The sequence below is a fragment of the Strigops habroptila genome, chromosome 3 (genome assembly GCF_004027225.2).
Source record: "Strigops habroptila isolate Jane chromosome 3, bStrHab1.2.pri, whole genome shotgun sequence".
Lineage (NCBI taxonomy): Eukaryota > Metazoa > Chordata > Aves > Psittaciformes > Psittacidae > Strigops > Strigops habroptila.
The window spans coordinates 67726701-67732700 of NC_044279.2; positions in this window are offsets into that span (position 1 = coordinate 67726701).

Sequence of the window (6000 nt, forward strand, 5' to 3'; positions counted from 1 at the left end):
TCTGTGGGCAATCACTGATGCCGCTTCCAGCTGTTTTCCTCCCTCTTTTCACTGGGTCCACTGATCCTTTGCCTTTCCTTATTCCACACTAGATGTGGACATGTCAAGTATAACCACTACAGTATTGTGGGATCTAATTTTCAAAAGAAGGTAACATTTCCTGTAAACCATAATTGTCTCTATATCAATTGAATTTCAAATCACTCAGAAACCTTGGAAACTATTGCAAGAATTTCCCAGAAGAATTACGTAATTGGATTAATTTAGAAGTTACTTATTAGTGGCAACATTGTCTTTTGTGTCCCACCAGCAAGAATGCCAGGCTGAGGGAGGACTGCACAACTGGCACATCACATTTGGGGTGGTTACTGAAGTTTTCACCTAGTATTTGATTCCTATTCTTCTTGCACAGGAAAGCCTCATTCCATTGAAAAGCAGCATTATTAAATGTAACTAAATTTAAAATTCTGCTTTGATTTAGGCCAGTATTTATTACCTTGTTACGCAGCACACGGAATTCCTCATCTTTCCTCACAACAAAGTGAAGTTATACGTGAATTAGCCACGAGGTGGCAATACAAGAGCTTGATATGCTCAATTTTGCTGGTATTCGTAGCATTCGCGCAGGTTTGGCTTTGGGGAATCGGCTAAGTAAATATATTTGCGGTGCTATTGCAGAATCTAACTCTGCATGCCAGTGTGTACTATGTGTTCCGCATCTGCATAGTTGACATAATGCAAAAGCCAAGCAAGACCTAGCTGATTTTCTGGATCAATAATTTATGCCTTTTATGTGACTAATAATTGATATGTGTATGTAAGTGGTCCAGTAGTCAATGAGAAATGTTGTGCTAAGAACACAGGTGCTGTTAAAAGCAAAACATCTTAGGTAAGGGAATGCACTGGTGACAAACAGCTGTCCTAGTGTGAGTCCTCTCCTGCCTTTAAGTCCTGACCTTCCCGAGGTCCAAAGGAACCTAGACACCTCATATGTGTGAGTTTCCCAGAAAGCTGATTGCTTCGCTCCATTAAAGTCTGCTTCTGTCATCCAGGTTTTTGATTCATTTTTCGGTATGGCTGATGCTTGTTTTCTTGCATTGTAAAAACATTCAACAGTGGATCTAAAGTGGTGTCAAGTGGAGACAGTTGATTTCCAGACTTTTTCAACCTTTCTTGTAATTAGAAGTATTTGTGTTGTTTGCAGGCATAGGGAAAGTATTAACATCTATAGAAAACATCTGTTTTCTATACTTACTTTCAAGGACTAGTTTTCCACCCACTGCAATGGAGAAAGTATTTTAAGACATTTTATATTTTGATGTTACTTCTTTCAGTAGAAGACAAAGCCACAGCTTCGCAGAAGGTAAGGCTTTTTTGTGGGGTGTTTGTTTGGTTTTCTCATTCAAATAAGATAGACTAAAAAAATTCTACCTTAAGAAATGGATTATGGACTTGGCAGATGTCTCATGTCACTATATTTACCACAGTATTTATTTGGACCTAGGGAAGTTATTATGGATATATTAATATGGATTGTTATTTTGCATAACATGATAACAGCCTGCTGCTGCCTTCTCTTGACATGGTACCAGTTTTCCTCTGAGCATTTTATGGGAAATCCTGTTTTCAGTCAGATGATACATCGTGAAGTCACTGTGTTAGCAAATACGTCTTTCAGATACATGCAAGTTTGTGGTTTAGTAGATAAATAGCAGTGTAAAGGACAGGAACACAGTAAGGAGTCTTGAAAAAGTAAGTACATGTGAACTTCTATCAGAAAGATTTGAGATGAAATTCTGCCTATGAGCTGCGTGTCAGGCTGTCAGATCAGCTGTGGGCACGCATGCTGAGACTGCTGCGTATTTCAAACAGCATACAGCTACTTCTACAAGCCCATTGGTGGCCTGTGTCAGTTCAAACTTCTTGCTGGGCCAGGGGCATTGGCACACATGTGCCCTTGTCCTCCCAGAATTCGAGATTCACAATTTATAAGGCTTGAAGGAAACAGTTGGCTGATCTGCCCTCCGCACAATACTGACCATGAGATTTAACAGTTAACGCAAATGGGGACCTGTATTTGTCAGGGGCACATACTTTTGAAAGGCACCTGGGCTGTGGTCTATCTCTAACCTTATCTGTTAACATCAAGCTGCCTGCTTAGACCGTTGATATACAAACTTTGTCTTCGAAGCTGATAACAGCAGATTTCTTCTGGAAAACGTGCGTAATCCCTCAAGCCTCTTCTGTTTCTGAAAATTGTTTACATGCATGTATCAGCTTTCTTGTTTACACAGTGCACAGCCTGCAGCCACACAAGCCTCAGGCTGTGCTCCTGGCAGGTTACATAAAATGAGCTTTAAAAAGCTGGCTGGTGTTTGAAGCAATGAAAGTGAGCTTTGGGATGTGATGTTTGAGAAACTGGGTGGTTACTGCCTTTCCTTTACAGCTTTCTCCAGTCACATTCACCAGCTCATGGGTGAGGTGCTAGATATAAACCCTGATGTGAGCCATTTCTAAGAGATGGCATGTAATTGGCTGTATGAGCAGAAGGCTATCTCAAGTCCTTGTCAATTGTAATTGATAAGATAGTATTTCTGTCCACCTAAATGAAGAAGATATATTCATGCTTTTATTAATCCAAGGTGTTTGGACATTACCTTGACAACTGTGACTGTACAGAATAGCATGTATATATGGGGAAAGAGAATTAAAAAGGGAAGAGAGAATATGACCACTAGCCTGAAAGTACAGCACTAAGGAGAGAGACTACATAGCATATATTTTTCTTCCAGCAAAATAAAACCATTATTGGAAATGCCAAATGTTCTGTATTGTAAATTCCTCTCTGTGAATGAGTATTTTTAGTGTACTGCTTCCTGTAGCAGCCACTATTGTCTTCCCTAAATTTTGGTGTTCATTAGCATAGATAGGATATGGCAAAAGCAGAGAAGAGGAAAGGATGTAAGCATTCAGAGGTGGCCACAGAAAGCTTTACTGAAATATTTCTGCTTATCTTGCCAAGAACAACCCAGAAAATCTTCCTGGACTACGCCAAGGTTTTTCAGTGGGGCTTGGGATGGGGCTTGGGCAGTGGGAATGAAGTGCTCTCCAGGGTCTATTCAGAGCAGCAAATTACTTCTATCTCTGTTCCTCCAGTCTTCAGTCTGTCTGTTCTGCATTTGTTGAGCTGGGAATCAGCTTTCAATGAAGTCAGTTTTAATTGACCTTAAATAGCAACATCCAAATAAATCCTGCTGAAACTTAGCTTGTGTTTATCTGATATCAGAAGAGGTCATGCTGCTTTGACTTGACACATTAAAGCATTCAGTGATTTGGAGTGAGAATATCTTCTTTAAGATACGGTATAGATGATAAAATATTCCTTACTCTCTCCAACTCCCTTTTCCCTTCCTTCTTTTACACCTCAAAATGTGGTTTTCAAACTCTAAGCAAACTAGAGTTTTCAAGTTGAGTAAACTTTAACTGTCAATAGCATGTCTCTGTATTTCCAGGAGACAACTGGAACATTTTGCAGCACTTGGCATTTATATGTAACATGATGCTGTGTCTTTTCTTATTAAGCAGTTTGGTTTTCTTCTGTGTATCTTGACATGGATACTAAATATTTGTTGTAGTGCACATTTCTGTTTCTTATTTAAGGTATTTAGTAGATGTCTAAACCAAAGAGCAGGAACCTGGTGACCATTTAAGCAAGTGATGAAATATGATGTTCCCTGATGTAGACAACAGTGTCAGCTTCCCTTCCAGGTTGGTGATTATTTTCCTTGTACTGCATCATGTATATAAATAGCTGTCACTGATGTTCATAGGTGATTAATTTGATGGCTTTGTGGTCTGAAGGGTAATAATTTACATTCCTGCTCCACTTCTAAAAGGGAGATGCTTGCTCTTTCTTCTCAGGAGTTGCTAATCAATATACCCTGTTCAGGCTGTTCATACCCTCTGTATTGCCATGTGATAAGGGCAAATTAAAGAATGGGATTCCACCTGAAATCTTTTACCCTGTGGGAGTTCCCCCAACAGGTCACAGGCTTCTCCACACACATGATAAGGCAAGCTACAAATACTGATAAAAGATAGAGAATAATGTTCATTTTTCACAATGGAGGGGAATTCCAAACTGACATCCCTTATGGATCTACATGAAGCTCAGTGCTGCTTGAAATACCTATAAACAATGTGGAAAAGTAGGTGGTTAGTGAATGGTTGGTGATGAGAAGATGATAGGAGCTCCCAAAGACATTTCAGGTTGCTCTAATCTAATCATGCTTAGAGATTTGCTGTGTATCGAGGTGCTATTGTTTCTAATCTCTCTTATCAGACATCCTGGAGATATCAGAATGGAATGGGCTGAATGGAATTCAGGAGGAGGAGAAATCTTAAAATTAATGTTTCTGCTAGGTTTGTAAGAAAAAGATCTTTGTTTCAAAAGCAGGATCCACGAAGAGGAAAACCGCTTCTTCCTCCTTCTTCCTTCTGTTACCAGAATGCTTTGTTGCAAGGCACAGTTACTTCTTGAAGCCAAATTTCAATGCTGATTTGAATGACAGATAGCAAAACAGAATTAAAGAGTACATTGGTAAATTATCAGGATAGAAAGGATTTAAATGCAACCATTCAAAGGTAACTGGTAAATACTTAAAATGCAGTCAAAATTATTAGACTTTTTGTAACTGAAGTTACAAAACTTCAGTGACGCACCAGCTCAAAATATCATGCAGCAGCTACTGGGACAAGGTACATGCTTTGCTGTGAATCATGCCTGTTCCCCATGTGCTACATGATATAGACATTTTATCACAGTGACATTTCTATTTAATTTTATTTGAAGCAGGTAAGTCACCATGTATTGCATGCAGCATTTTTTTTTTTTTTTTTTTGGTAAGACTTTAATAGCTGAAAGCCTTTTTGTTTTTTGCTCATATGTATTACTCACTCTTTCCAGTTTACAAGAGGTTTCTGCTTCAGCACCTTCCCTTCATATTGCTTATTATTTTTGTTTGCTGCCTGGTACACAGTAGCATGGTCCTTTTATCTTTTAGTGTTTACATAAAGGATCATGACAACTATGTGCAGATATGGGGAAGGGGGAAGCTGACTTTCCAGTCAGCAGTACTTTGGGGTGGAAAAAGACTTCAGGTGTGGAGGGTTTTGCTGTAGAAATGAAGACATCGTTTCACCTGGCTAGCCATAACGTGCAATAAGCAGCAGCAGTACAAATACAGGACACCTGGAGAGCCCCCCACACTGCTTGTGGACACTGAGGGGATGGTTGTAGCCCAAGCAGTTGCTGCTGGTTCAGCTGAGACCCCTCAGGGCTTGCTGGAGGCTCCTGCAGCTGGTTAGGTGCTCTGTGGTGCTGGGATGTGGCCACGCTAATCCTTCCCACCATGGTGTTCCCAGTTGTCCTGCAGAAGGGGTGAGTGGTGGGCCCCAGGCTGCCCTTGCCATCCATCTGTTCTGTTGGTCCTGCCAAGCCAAGTGTGCTGCTGGGGGGTAAGAGGGATGCTGCTCCAGAGCTGTGGTCCTGGTAGGCTGGGTGGCCATCTCTGGCCAAAGCAGAGCTTCAGCCAGTGTTTGGGAATACCACATGCTGCAGCAGAAGCCCAAGTTCATTATTTATGTTGGGGGCTTTTTTTTCCTTCCCCTCTCCCTAATTGTAGAGTTATACCAGGAATTAGTTGAGCTTTGGCACATGTAATTTCCACTGTATTTATAATGGGTTTCCTCTGTGCCGAGCAGCTTGAATTTTGTTTGGTTGTTTAATATTACTGGATCTGTTGCACTGTGATGGATGATTAATCTTTACCAGTTGTGTTATTAAGCAGTTCCTACAAAGTATGAATTCAAAAGTCTGCACTTCCCATTCTCCCTCAGTGGAAAGCAACATGGACACGTTGCATTTCATTTCTAATTACACACGTTAGGGTGAATTATGTGCTATTACTCAAAATAAATTACTCTTTGATGTAAGCTCAG